Source organism: Dama dama, chromosome 3 (genome assembly GCF_033118175.1).
Source record: "Dama dama isolate Ldn47 chromosome 3, ASM3311817v1, whole genome shotgun sequence".
Classification (NCBI taxonomy): Eukaryota; Metazoa; Chordata; class Mammalia; order Artiodactyla; family Cervidae; genus Dama; species Dama dama.
The window spans coordinates 58883056-58897853 of NC_083683.1; the positions used below are offsets into that span (position 1 = coordinate 58883056).

Consider the following 14798-nt stretch of genomic DNA (forward strand, 5'->3'; position numbering starts at 1 on the left):
ACAACACACACACAACCTCAAGTTCATTCAAGACAAATCTGGAGGCTTGAAACTTGAAGCGATCTTGCTAAACTTCTGGTTGTGCAGTAAAACTGCTTATGTTCAATTTGCAATAAAATGGAGATATGTCCTTGTAATCTAAGAGAGAGAACAGAGCTGAAGGACATTGTCAAGTTTTGAATCCAAAGATTTATTTTCAATGGCCATTATGCTCTATTTAAGACTCATAAAAAGAAAGTCAGAACAGGCTTCTGAATGTTGATTTGTGTGTGCATCACTAAATCATCATAAGGAATGGCTCCTGATAAAATGTATATCAAATTGCTCAGGTGAAGGAAGGAGGAATGAAGATCTGGGCTTTTCTCTGAGCTCTGCCACCTGCTAGATGTGAGGGACCAGTAAAACAGAGCAACTGCTCTGAGCTTCAGTTTCTTCATTTATAAATGAGAGGACAATTCTTGAGGTGTTAATTCTGTCTTGCTGTTGCATGCAATTTATATTTTAGCTTAAACAAAATTTTAGAAACAACACAATTCCTTCTATTCAGAGAAGTTATCAACATGTCAGAAACAGCAATAAAGGAGAGACCAACGAAAACCACAGCATGCCAGCCATCCGTTCCCCTCCCCACACACTTCAGCCATCATAGGAACATGTGTGTCTATCTTTTGTGTGCATGCTCAATGACTAAGTCGTGTCTGACTCCTTGAGACCTCATGGACTATAACCCGCCAGGCTCCTCTGTCCATGGGATTTCCCAGGCAAGAATACTGGGGTGAGTTGCCATTTCCTTCTCCCAGGGATCTTCCCAACCCAGAGACTGAACTCATATTTCTTGCATCTCTTGTATTGGCAGGTAGATTCTTTACCACTTGAGACACCTGGGAAGTCCCATAATTAACAATACTATATTATTTACTTGAAAGTTGATAAGAGAGTAAATCTTAAATGTTCTCACACACACACACACACACACACAATGTAATTATATGAGGTGATGGGTTTGTTGATTAACCTTATTATGGCAATCATTTTGCAATATAAGTGTATATCAAATCATCATGTTGTACACCTTAAACTGACATGGTGCTGTGTGTCAATTATATCTCAACAAAGCTAAAAAAATTCAGCTGTGAGGGAGGATAGTTTATTTAACTAAAATAAGATCAGAGATGAATTGATAACTGTGGAATCTGAATGAAGTATATAAATGCATTTTATTATTAGCCTCTCTCATTTTGTATGTTTGAAATTTTTCATTAAGAAAATGTTTAAAAATAAATAAATCATAAAATAAAAACAAAGCAAAAAAAAGTCTCCCGACAAAGGCTCTTCTAAATTTTCTAATTCTGGTACAGATTTCCCTTTACTTCTAAATTTGTTTTATAAAAACAAGTCAGAAGTCACGGAGATAGGAATGACATTCTATGGCTCTAAACCATAATAAATGTCATGTTACAATTTACAGTAATGAGTAGAAAGCCTTAGAGTAGAATTATAACTGTATTATTTAGAGTGGGTCACAAGGTCATATGACGTCCACTTAGCAGTCCAACACAGGTTCCTAAGTATCATCTCTGACTCCCTCCCCCTGCAGGAAATCCATCACACAGTTCATCAACCAAAATCTACTGAATCTACCTACTTCTTTCCATCCTCACTGGAATTACTATTTCTCATATAATATTTTAAAAAAATTTTCTTGGCAACTGGCTTCATTTTTTTCTCCTTAAAAAAAAAGAAGTTTGCTTGATATATTAATTTGTGATTTAGTTCACACTAAAACAGATTGTGGAAAATGATATTGGTGTCCTCTCTAAACCACAGTCAGTTTTTTCTGCCATGTTTCCCCACAGGACTTTTCATTCTGCCTCATGACACATGAGCGATGGCTGCATTTGTTTGGCTACATGTCAATAATGATGAAAAGCCAGCTCTGATTTCTCCAACTCAAATTTGCCAGCACCATGCATCTTCCATGTAGATCCAATGGGCAAGAACATAATTCATGTGTTTTCCTATTTAAGAGGAAATAGAGCTGGAGAGCGGATTTACTTCTACCTTTCAATAGTAATGATGGCTTTGACTTTATGGATCCAAAGGAAGATTACCAAAAAAAATAAATTTCTAGGACATGTCATGGAGATTGACTCTTATTAGAAGACTTCTGACTTATCCCCTATCATCATAGCGAAGTCAGTACAAATATATTATTCAAAAACATTACTACATTTTTAATCAAAAATGTAATCTAGAATTTTCTGAAAATGACCTTTTCTATGCAAGTGGTAAGGTCTCCATGAGTTCATTTTAACTATGAATGTGCACTTAGATGGCTGAGGAACTTTTTGTAAGTATCCAACTTGCATGTAGAGGTTCATATTCATTAGGACTGAGAAGTGCATAGGATTGGGGAATTTTGAAAAGCTTCCCCATCTGATGCCCACCGTTGGTTAAGAACCATTTTGTAGTTGAATCTAATTTAATTACTCAACTCTGCCCAGTTATTATTGACCATTTCAAACGAAACCCACTACCTCAGCTGAAGTGTAGCTTTACAATCATGATGTAAAAATGATGAAAATTAATATGTATGCTATTCTGTATGAGGTAGATGGTTGGTGAGAACCTACTGAATAGTGTGTGTGAGTGCTTAGTCGATCAGAAAGTACATTGATAGATGCCAGGGACTGGGTTGCATGGGGGAGGGAGGATGGGGAGTTAGTGTTTAATGGAGATAGAGTTTCAAATGAAGACAGTGAAAAATTCAGCAGATGGATAATGGTGAGAGGTGAATAAACTTAGTGTCACTGAACTGTGCAATTGTGAAGTCACTCAGTCATGTCCTACTCTTTGCAACCCCATGGACTGTAGCCTATCAGGCTCCTCTGTCCATGAGATTTTCCAGGCAAGAGTACTGCAGTGGGTTGCCATTTCCTTCTCCAGGGGATCTTCCCGACCCAGGAATCGAACCGCATGGCAGGCAGATACTTTATCATCTGAACCACCCAGGAAGGTAAATATGGTTAAAATAGATGTTTTATGTTATGTGACTTTTACCATAATTAAAAAAAAATTAAAAATAATTAAACCAGCTTGCCACCAAAAATTGCTCAGAAGGCTGGGGGTAGGGGTATTATTCACCCAGCATTTAAAAGACTTGCTTTGGAGTAAGGGTACACATGGACAGCATGAGCATATTTTTTGGAAGGACACATAAGGGCAGTTTGGCAAGTGTGTGTGCACAGAAAAACAACAGGAAGTGTTTGTGAAACCAGAGGCCTTGTTTAGCTTAGATGTGTCTCTGTCCCAGCCTCGCCTTTCACACATCCCCTTCACAGGCTGCACGCTAATCATACCCAACCTTGTGCCCTTCATGGAACATATATCATGTATCCCCTGGTCTCTGACTGCTCCCTGGGCCTGAACCAGCCGTCGTCTCTCTTCACCCACCTGCCTTTCACTCGGTGTCATGATGACCAGTGTTATAAGCCCCTGGAGACAGGGCCTGCCTCTCGTCCACAGCAGATCCTTCTGCACAGGGCAGAAATGAATGAACGTTCTTACAGCGGTGACTCAAGAAGCCCTGAAGCCCTGAGACGACACAGCCTGGCTCTCTGGTGAAACTGGAGAGTGTGGCCAGACTTCCAGTTTGTTTCTTTACCTGAGGTTTCTCTCAGGAAAACGAAGTCTATGTGCCAAATTCCCTTTCCATGTTAGGAAATTCGAGTGCGTTAAGCAAACAAACACTAGTGTCTGACACCCTCAGCGCGAGGGGCTAGTGACTTGCTGGTCACCTGCCGTGTGACTTCCACTCTGGGGGTACACGCCCTCTCACTGCCTCCCCACCCGCTAGGAGACACACTGCAGGACGCTCCCGGGCCCCTTGCAGGACTGACAGTAAATGAGCCCCCGCACGCTGGAGCAGCCAGGCGGTGGACTTGATTTCTCCTCTCTTTGGGAACCCCAGCTTGTCCTCTGTCTAAAAACACCGAGGAAGGATAACTAAGCCCGATAGCAGAGAATGCTTTGAGAAGTTGAAAGAGGCTCTTATTGCTTTCCAGGGAGAGTCACAGACTTGAAAAAAATCTCTCCTTGTGGCATCTGATGTTGCATAGACTGATGTTTTTATAATAATATCATGGGAATAAAGCTGCCTATAATTGAGTATTATGAAAATGATGGTCCAAGGGAGAAGAACTGTCTTTTAGCCAATGGGTGTACCCGGCAATTGTTTAGGCTTTGGATAAACTCAGCTTTAGATCTTTGTCCAAGAGTTTATTTGTGGACAGCTCACCAAGCCTTGATGTGGATTTAAAAAAAAAACAACAAAAAACTAGAATCCCCAAACCAGAAAAGCAGGCTCTGAGATGATGTGGGAGCTCAGACTTCAGCTCAATTTCCAGCAGGTCCCTGGAGGCGAGGTTTCCCTCCCGGGCAGTTTTCTCTGGCAAACAGGGCAACTCTTGGGCTCACTCCACTGGATGTTGTGTTTTCACCTCTGCTTTAGGTGGGAGGAGCACAAGTTCATGAAACTGTTTACAATTATGTGTTTTATTGTTGCCCTTTGTTTGTTTGCTTTAGAATTCTTGCTTAATTTTCATCATCTCTGTTTCGATGTAATTTTCTGTGGAAGGGCTTGAGTCCTTTGACTGAGATAAGTTTCCAGTTGGACAAACATATGGCACAGTTTGTTGCAGTTCTCTGATTTCTTGTCTTCCCTGGCTGGCCAATGAGCTCTTTTTGTGGGCAGTGTCTTATGACTCCTCAGGGCCAACTCATGGCACCTGCAGTTCAATATTCAATGAATGAACAGAATCAGTAGTTCTTTATCAAGGACCTCTGATGTGCAAACCATTGTCTTAAGTGTGTGTGCGCACTCAGTCGTGTCTGAGTCTTTGTGACCCCAAGGACTGTAGCCTGCCAGGCTCCTTTGTCCATGGAATTTCTCAGGCAAGAATACTGGAGTGGGTTGCCATTTCCTTCTCCAAGTGATCTTCCTGATTCAGAGATCGAACCTCTGTGTCCCTTGAGTCTCCAGCACTGGCAGGTGGATTCTTTCCCACTGTGCCACCTGAGAAGAGGTCTTAAGTGCAGGGAGAACATAATTAGATAAGGCACAGGATCTCTGCCTTCATAGACCATGTTTTCTATCAGGGAGATTAGCCAAGAACAAGTAAACCAGAAGTAAATAATATAGTTTTAAGTTGTAATTAGCACTAGGAAAAGCCATTGAAATAAAAAATAATTGTTCCTCTCTTAAGCCATTGCCATAGATTTGGTCTATTTTATTTATGAGAGCAACGGTGGGGAAAAAAATTAAATAACAGCATTAAGTGGAAAAGTATATTCTTGTCCTGCAAAAGAAAGGTAATCCAATGGAAAACTGGACCAAGCAATTCACATAAGGAGAAATCTAAATAGCTAATATAAGAAAGAGATGCACAACTTTATCACTCATCAGAAAAACACAAATTAAAACAGTAAGAAACCACTTTACCCTTATTAGAAGTGAAAAAAAATAGAAAGTCTGAAAATGTCAAGTATTGATGAGGACACAGAGAAGCAGTCCGCCTCATGTACTGCTTTTATGAATTGGAGCTGACTAACACTCTGGCAGCGTTTTGTAGAACTAAGGCTGTGTATATCCTATACCGCTTCCGGAATGCGTGCCAGAGAAAACCGCCCACATATTCACAAGGAGGCTTGTGTGAGAACATTCATCGCTGCATAGTTGTGGTCAACAGAGTTGGAAGAGTCCGTCACTGGAAGAGAACGTAGGACACAAGCCAAGGAATTTCATGCATCAGAGTCTGAGCAGATGTATATAATTCAAAGAAAGTTAAAACACATTCATGAAACACTAATAATATTCCAGACAGCCTGACTATCCAAGGATATATATGAAACACATTAGCATGGCTGCCATTGTTGGGGGGGGGGGGGGTGTTGCGTGGAAGAGGAGGATGCAGAGAAGAAAAAATGTAAGAAAGGAAAAGAGCAGCACAAGGGGCAAGGTAGTACCTCCACTCTAAAGTTCCAGTGATAAAGACAAAGAGGAAAATCTACTAGAGAAAAAAAAGAAAGAAACAGATTTTACATCTGGAGAGAACCACTCCAAGTCCAAAGTTTCTTTACCTACTCTCCAGTGCTCTTACTCAGCTTGTCATTCAAAGGCAGAGTGATGGACTCTGCATGATTGAGACTGAGCTCAGAAATCTAAGAGCTTCATGGATGAAGGCTAAGCAAACTGAACTCTACCTATAGGGAAGAAGCTGCTGTGACCTAGCAGCCAAACTTAACAGGTAAAGAAAAGTCAGCAGTCATCTGAAAGGGACTTGAGTATCCTTAAAGACTTTATTTTTTAAGAAATTATTCAAAAATATTCTCTTTGAAACTTTTGGCAAAGGTCCATGTAGTCAAAGCTATGGTTTTTCCAGAAGTCATGTAGGGATGTGAGAGCTGGACAATAAAAAAGGTTGAGCATCAAAGACTTGATGTCTTCAAACTGTGGGGCTGGAAAACATTCTTGAGAGTCGCTTGGACAACAAGGAGATCAAACCAGTAGATCCTAAGGGAAATCAACCCCAAATATTCATTGGAAGGACTGATGCTGAAGCTGAAGCTCCAATACGTTGGCCACCTGATGTGCAGAGCCAACAAATTGGAAAAGACCTGGATACTGGGAAAGACTGAGGGCGGGAGGAGAAGGGGAAGACAAAGGATGAGATGGTTGGATGGCATCACCAACTCAGTGGACAAGAGTTTGAGCAAACTCTGGGAGATCGTGAAGGACAGGGAAGCCTGGTGTGCTGCAGCCCATGGGGTTGCAAAGAGTCGGACACAAGTGAGTGATTGAACAGCAACCACCACTTTGGTAAATAAAATGTGAAATTCCAGGTATTAAATTAGTAAAGGTTTAAATAAACGGGCTACCTGATCTTCAGAGCATTGCCACCACCTGCTGACACAATGTTTAAATTGCAGTTTTAGGTGTCTGGAACAGCGTTTCTTTTCCCAACATTTTATTACAAAAGTTTTCAAGCATACAGAAAACAATTTAAGCATGCATTTAAAAAATTTTAATTGCAGAGTAAATGCCCACATACCACCTCCCACTTTAATTTCACAATTAGCATATTGCTCTAATTCCTTTATCACACATCTTTCCATCCATCCATCCATCAACCCACCTTATTGAAATGCATGGAAAAAAATAAATGAGCAATTACTTTTTAAAGATATAGCTACAGAAAGAAACTTTCCAAGAAAACAAATGTCTTGGGTGTGTGTGTCTGTGTGTGTTAGTCACTCAATTATGCCTAACTTTTTGCAACCCCATGGACTATAGCCCACCAGGCTCCTCTGTCCATGGAATTCTCCAGGCAAGAATACTTGAATGGGTAGCCATTCCATTCTCCAGGGCATCTTCCTAACCCAGGGGTTGAACCTGAGTCTCCCGCACCACAGTCAGATTCTTTACTTTCTGAGCCATCAGGGAAGCTTAGTACATGACATATTTCTCTCTAAAATTTAGAAACAAGAGAATTTTCTCCCTGCTTCCAGTGTAAAGAGCTCCTGGGAAAGAAGATGATCTACATGGATTTCCCTAGTGGTCCAGTGGCTAAGACTCTGTGCTCCCAATGTAGGGGGCCCAGGTTCGATCCCTGGTCAGAGAACTAGATCCCACATGCTGCAACTAAGAGTTCACATGCCACAACTAAAGATCCCACTCACCACAACTAAGACCTGTGCCAAATAAATAACTTTTTTAAAAAAGATAATCAACAGACAAGTGGCCAGTTGTTAAAATATCCAGAGTTGTTTGCAATAGCATATGAGCTTTAATCATTTGGCTTGGAGTCAAGTCAATCAGTGAGTGCAACAGGGTATACTAACTCTTATGGGAAACATCACTGCAACTAAGGAATGAATTCTACTCCTCTCTTGATGAGAAAAGAAGGGACTTTTAAACTAACTGCTGAGTAAGACCTTTCAAAGTCCCATTTAGATTCCAGGCTGGTTATAAGAACTGTAACTTATAATTTTAAACTCAGTTTTTCTATATTTAAAAATGAAAACTAATACTCATCACTCATTAAAAAACATAAATCATTTCAGAGACACCCCAAATAGTGGCATCTGTAAAAAAAAATTAACAATTAACCATTTATCAAGCTACCCTGGTGACTCAGATAATAAAGAATGTGTCTGCAAAGCAGGAGACCCAGTTTCAATCCCTAGATTGGAAGATCCCCTAGAGAAGGAACCATTTATCATGTTATACTGTGTTGCAGACTCAAAAGTTGTGGTCCTAAGAAGATTTACTTTAAAAAAAACAAATTGCTTATGAAAACAACTGCTTCATTGGGAGAAAGTGATTAAGGTGAGTGATTAACTCATCATACTAAAGTTAGTTCACTCCAGAACTGTAAAGAATAAAATAATTTGTTTTAAAGGTGACCTTATAATTCTCCAAACTGGCTGAGTCAAGTTTGGGACAAAGTTTTATTTGATGCTGAAATTCATGCTCTTAAACTAGTGTGCCATATACTATCAATGAATTTTTAATCATCAAAATCAAAGAGATTTTGATAAGGTTCATTTTCTTCCCATCTCCTCCTTATTTCCTTATCCATCCTCTCTGCCCATCTGGTTTTTTGACACTGTGTTGTCCCACATTCTCCCCCTACCTTGCCCAATCCTTCAGCCTTCCCAAGGGCCTCTCTGTCCCCTAAAGGCCCTCTTGGAAGTGTTCTGTTGCCTTTATTCTTCTGTGCTTCTCATCCAATATTAAGACCCTGCAGGGCCAGGCAGGTAACAGAAAGCAGAGGTGTGAGGGCGCTGAAGCCCCTCTGGGATGGGGCAGGGCGGGGGGGGTGGCACTCCTTAGAACCACATTCCCAGATCTGATATCAAGGGAGCCAGAAACCTGAAATTTGTGTGAAGATCTTCTAATTTTACTTATTCATTTATATTTTTTGGCATGCAGGATCTTAGTTCCCTGGCCAGGTATTGAACCCATGTCCCCTGCAGTGGGAGTTCTGAGTCCTAACCACTGGACCACCAGGGAATTTCCATCCTAATTTTTAAAAGCGGGCAATGAATTTGAAAATTTCTTAAACATCCTGAGGGAAAAAAGTGTCTGCAGGCCAGATTTTGCCACAGCCTTCCCATCTGTGACCTGTGACCATAACCTTTTCCTTATGAATTAATAACTTCACCCCTGTCTGCAGCTCCCCCTCGACCCCCCAGTGGCTCGCTCACGTTCTATACTCCCAGTCACCTCTGTATGTCTTTATCTGAAAGTTCAGCTGGCTTCCCAAACTTGAAATTGAACTCATCTTTTCCCCCAGAAAAACACATCTCCTTCTGACTCCCTTATGTGAACAGAACCACATCTCTTCTATTCACTGTGATTCAAAAACTCGTGCATTAATATAAACAAAGTCTTATTGAGAACCCACAAGGTATCAGATACTATTTTAAACAACACCACGGGATGGGGACTTCCCTTGCAGTCCAATGGCTAAGGATCCACCTTCCAATGCAGGTGATACAGGTTCGACGACTGGTGGGGATACCAAGATCCCACATACCATGGGGCAACTAAGCCTGCATGCTGCAACTGCTGATCTCACAACTACTGAGCCTGGACACTCTAGAGCCTGTGAGCCACAGCAAGAGAAGCTCACACAGCACAAGGAAGACCTAACACGGCCAAAAACAAATAAATAAACTGAACACACACATACACAACACACACACACGGGATCGATGAGGCACATTTCCGACATTGAAGAACTCTTAGTCCAGTGGAGGAGACACTGAACAGAAAAAAGAAGGATAACACAATGTGACGAATACTCTAGAAGATGTCTATCCACAGGCCTAAGGCCGTGTGTAGACAGGAGCAATCCAGGCACCATGGAATGCATTAACTCAATCACCCAAGATCTCTCAAAACCCTACACTTCCCTAAGCCCTGGGGTTAAAACCACATAGAAAGTATTGGAGATAGAGTTTGGAAAAATATAGAAAGATTTGCTCCCATACAACCACCCAGGGAGCTTGGCAAAGAACAAGTATGCAAATAAACGAGCTCATGTCAGATAGGGACAGAAGTGTCCAGGATGCTGGGAGCAAGTTTGCCGTGTATCCTGAGTTAGAAGCCCCCCTGAGGGGGAGCATGAGATCTGCACCAGCTAGAGGGAGCGCCCTTTTCAACTCATCGCCAAGGCGCTCTGCACCCTCACAGCGGCCCTGGATCTTAGAAAGAAAGTGAAGTTGAGCACTGCGGAGACTCTTTTAGCCAAGGTGGTCAGGGAAGGTCTTGCTTTGCGATCCAAATGATGAGATCATCTGAAGAGAGGGTCTTTAGGGCAGAGAACAGTCCACAGAACACCTCCAAGGCAGAAATAAAATGTGGACTGTATGGAGCAGAAAAAAGGCTGGTGGGGAGGAGCTGGGAAGAAGACATGTGTGTGTGTGCAGATACATCAGATTCTGAAGGTCTCAGCTCATTCAGAGGGTGTTCGGCAGCTGAGGGGTGTGAGTGTTAGGAAATGAGTTAGAAAGGGAAGATTTCATCCAGATTGTGGAGGGTTGTAATCATAAACCAGTGAAGAGTCAACAACGGGAAAGGGGGATTATAGATGAGATATTTGTTTTGTTTTGTTTTTAAGGAAAATGATTCTCTTGGCGTCTAGTAGGTCAGTTACAGGGTTGCTATGATAGCCAAGGAGAAAAACAGAGAGAATAAAGAAGGGAGCTGACATACACGAGATAGTGCCAAAGTAAGAACAGCAGGACTGGGTGTCAAATGGATACTGTGGATGAGAAAAAGGAAGGTTTGGGGGCCCTTATGATCCCCTTCTCCGCATGGCCACACTCAGTCTCGTCACTTCCCTTCCATCTGAGAAACCCTGCCTGGCCTCCAGGGAGCCCCTCTCCTTCCTATGAACTGATGTAACACTTCATCTATGCATTCCACAGATCCATTACATCTCAGGTTTTAACTTAGAGCTTTATTTCTTGTGTACCTGCCACATCGCCCTGCTTAGACTGACAGCTACTTGAAGACAAGAACCAAGGGTTGTTTATCTTTGCAGGACTCAAACAGACAACTCTTGGCACCTTACAGTTGCAGGAAAAATAGAACCAAAGAGAAAAAGTGGCCACAAACTGAGTTATGGCAGGATGGCTTCTAACGCAGTCTTAAAAACACACACAGATTGTTCAAGAACTGGTGATTCATAAGATGAACCTCATCTTCATATAGACTCTGTTGTGAATTCCTTTAAGGCAGTTGTTACATTTATTGTGGATGTTTTTCTTATACCAAGTATTCCTAATAGTAAGGCTCAAGAAATGGAACCAGTTGTTCCCAAATAATCAAAGAAACAAATTTTAAAAGCTGACAAGTAAAGAGAAAGAAGAGCAAGCCAAAAGGCAGAGCCCCAGTAGTCTAGCTCAGGAGACTATGGTGTCCACTCTAAGGCTCCCTTGCTCTCAGTATGAACCCCAAGTCCTCTCACCCCATCTCCCACGGCTGAGCCCTCACTGAGCCACCCAAACCATGATAAATTTTGAGAAGCAGCACGTCACCCTAGATGTTTATCTCACAAGGACATCTCTCCTGTAAGGAGAGAAAGGGTATTTCCCTGGCCATCTAGTGGTTAAGATTCACCTTCCAATGAAAGGGATGTGAGTTCAATCCCTGGTTGGGGAGCTAACATCCCACATGCATCATGGCAAAAAATAAATAAATAAATAAATAAAACAAAATCAATGTTACAACAAATTCAATAAATATTTTAAAAAATGGTCCACATTTTAAAAAAAATGTGAAACTCATATGTAAAACAAAAAAAAAAAAAAAAAAGGAAGAAGAGAAAGAAGAGGGGCTTACATCACCTTTGGCTGACATCCCTAATCTCCAACTTTGGTTGGTTGTATGGACAATCTGTAAATAAAGATCCAGAATTCTCTTTCCTATTTCAGCTGCAAGTTGCAAAGTCCAGGTGGAAATGATATAGCAGTCACGGAGCACAACATTTCAGCATTTCCAGGTTCTAGTTTGCATTTTAGCTTCAGTGAGAATTTCTTTATAAAAGAGAAGAGAAAGGGAGTGCAGAGGGAGAGACTTGTATCTTAATTGGATCTCCACCTATTATTATAACACACAAAGCCCAGGAAGTGCTAGCGAAGGTCTTGACAACAAACAGGCCTGGACAAAGCAAGAGAGGTTGCCATGGTGCTCACACGAATAGGGAGGAGCCCAGGAAAGCAAGAGTCTGTCTGTACGTCTTTCTCATCGCACAGTTCAGAGAGCCTGGAGGTACTTCCCTGGCAGTCTAGTGGTTAAGACTTTGCTTTTTAGAAAGTGCAGGGGGTGTGGGTTTGATCTCTGGTCAGGGAACTAAGATCCCACATGCCTTGCAGCCAAAGAGCCAAAACATAAAACAGAAGCAATATTGTAACAAATTCAATAAAGCCTTTGAAAATAGTCCACATTAAAAAAAAAAAAAAAAACTTTAGAAAAAAAGAAAAAGAGTGTGGACAATAGGAATCACATACCCTATGCCTTTTTTTTTTTTTTTAACATGAGAAATGCATGCATATTTTACTTAATGCAATCTCATGGACTGTAGCCCGTCAGGCTCCTCTGTCCGTGGGATTCTCCAGGCAAGAATACTGGAGTAGGTTGCCATTTCCTTCTCCAGGAATTTTTCCATATGCATGGGCAATTTCATAAGAGAATGAAGACCTGAAAACATGACCAGAGCAGCAAACTTCTAAACTTGTTAGACAAAGAAATAATAAATTTGTGAAGAAGCGACAAGACAGAGAGATTTGGGTTAGGGACAGAAAAAAGTGAACAAGTAACTAATTCAGGTTTAGTTAAACAAGGTTTATTTATGCAAAATTCTTTGCCCCCAGTTCCAAAGGGCTTCCTTCCTCCTGGTACATGGAGGGGACCACTCACTTCACCCTGTGCTACTTCACTACAAAGGATATTTGGGGATGAACGTATAATGTAGAAGAGGGATATTCCAGAGTGTTGAGGTTTAAACCAGCAATTCAAGTCTGTCCTCAGAAGGGAGTCAAAGAAGAAAGTCGGGCTTCAGAGTGTGGGGATGTTCATCGGCTCTTGGTGTCACAGATGCTGTAAATGACTGTGGCCTTGGTGACGTTGCCATAGACCATATCACGACAAGGTCCTCTTCCTAAGAGAATCGTCTCTTTTCCTTTCTGGACTCTTGTCAGTTCTAATTACTTATAAACTGAGTGCCCTCTTGGCATGGATGGCTTTTCAGGTGATAAGTGAACCTGGCTGCTTGGAATAGGAATGCCACCCCCCACTTTCCTAGGATTCTGGGCTTGGCTTCCTAGCAATGAACTTGGGGTATAGCTTCCCCAGGGGAAGTGGGGTGTTGGCCCGCAGAACTGCTAATCTTCTTGACTGTCTCCATTCAACTCACCTGGGAACGGGAAAATACTAGGCCAGAGGGAGAGCTATTAGGTTGGCCAAAACGTTCGTTCGGGTTTTTCCATACCATCTTACAAGAAAAACCCTAAGAAATTTTTGCTAAACAGTGACAGTCCTAAGGTCCTCAGCAGGTGCTACCCACACAGGTGACATAGAAATCTCTTTCCTGAATGTTCCAGGGAAGGGCTGGAGACAGAAGTGAGACAGCCGCTACCAGATAAGACCCCAAGAGCCCCCACCCTGGCAGCCTGGTGACATATTCCCAGGACCCTGAGGTTGACAGCTGGGCTTCTGCTCTTTCTCTCACCCCAGGAAGCTTGAAAATGCAAGAGTGTGAGGGTGACTTTATTTTACATATACCTCTAAGTATATTTTATATTTTAATATATTTTTAATGGCTTCCCAGGTGGCATAGTGGTAAAGAAACTGCCTGCCAGTGCAGGAGATACAAGTCAGGAAGATCATCTGGAGGAAGAAAGGGCAATCTGCTCCAGTATTCTTGCCTGGAAAATTCCATACAATACCTCTGAATATATTTTATATTTTATTATATTTTAAAATCTATTTTATAACATTTTATTTTATATATAAAATAGCTTGTGTTTTAAGTAAATTATATAAAAATTTTAGTGCTGTTTTTATTATTAAAAATAAATTTCTGGGTAACTCCCTGCTGGTCCAGTGGTTAGGATTCGGCGCTCTCAGGGGCCCCACGTTCAATCCCAGGTCGGGGAACTAAGATGCCGCAAGCCATGTGGTATGACCAAAATATTTTTTTTTAATCTCTTCAAATACATTTCTGATGGTAACACCTCTGAAGTGAACATAGCCTAGGTCTGAGAGACTGAAGAATCTCTCCTGTGGAGGATGTGGCCCTAGGAGGCAAGAAAGTGAAATTCAAAGTGTTGGTTGCTTAGTCGTGTCCAGCTCTTTGCCACCCCATGGACTGTAGCCCCACCAGGCTCCTCTGTCCATGGGATCCTCCAGGCAAGAATACTGGAGTGGGTTGCCATTCCCTTCTGCAGGGGATCGCAGGCAGGAGGAAGTATTAACAACTCAACTTCTACTACTCGGCCCTTGCTGCTCAGTGAAGAGGCCGTCTGATGCTGTTATCTAAGTGATTGTTGTCTAAGAGCTTGTCGGTAGAAGACTGAAAGGGCCTACCTGGCTACTCCAAGTGTCTTGCTGATCCGCAGGACTGGCAAAATTGGTTTTACCTGGAGACTGGTTAGAAATGCAGGATCTTGGGTCTCACCCTGTTCTGACTGAACCAAAACCTGCATTTTAATAATGCCCCCACTGATTC

The 14798-nt window shown here is 41.8% G+C and overlaps 1 protein-coding gene across 5 annotated transcripts in view; it reads right to left on the reverse strand.

Annotated features, from left to right (window-relative positions):
* Positions 1–14798, reverse strand: part of MYRFL (myelin regulatory factor like) — a 115142-nt gene that overhangs the window by 26840 nt on the left and 73504 nt on the right. The window lies entirely within an intron of this gene.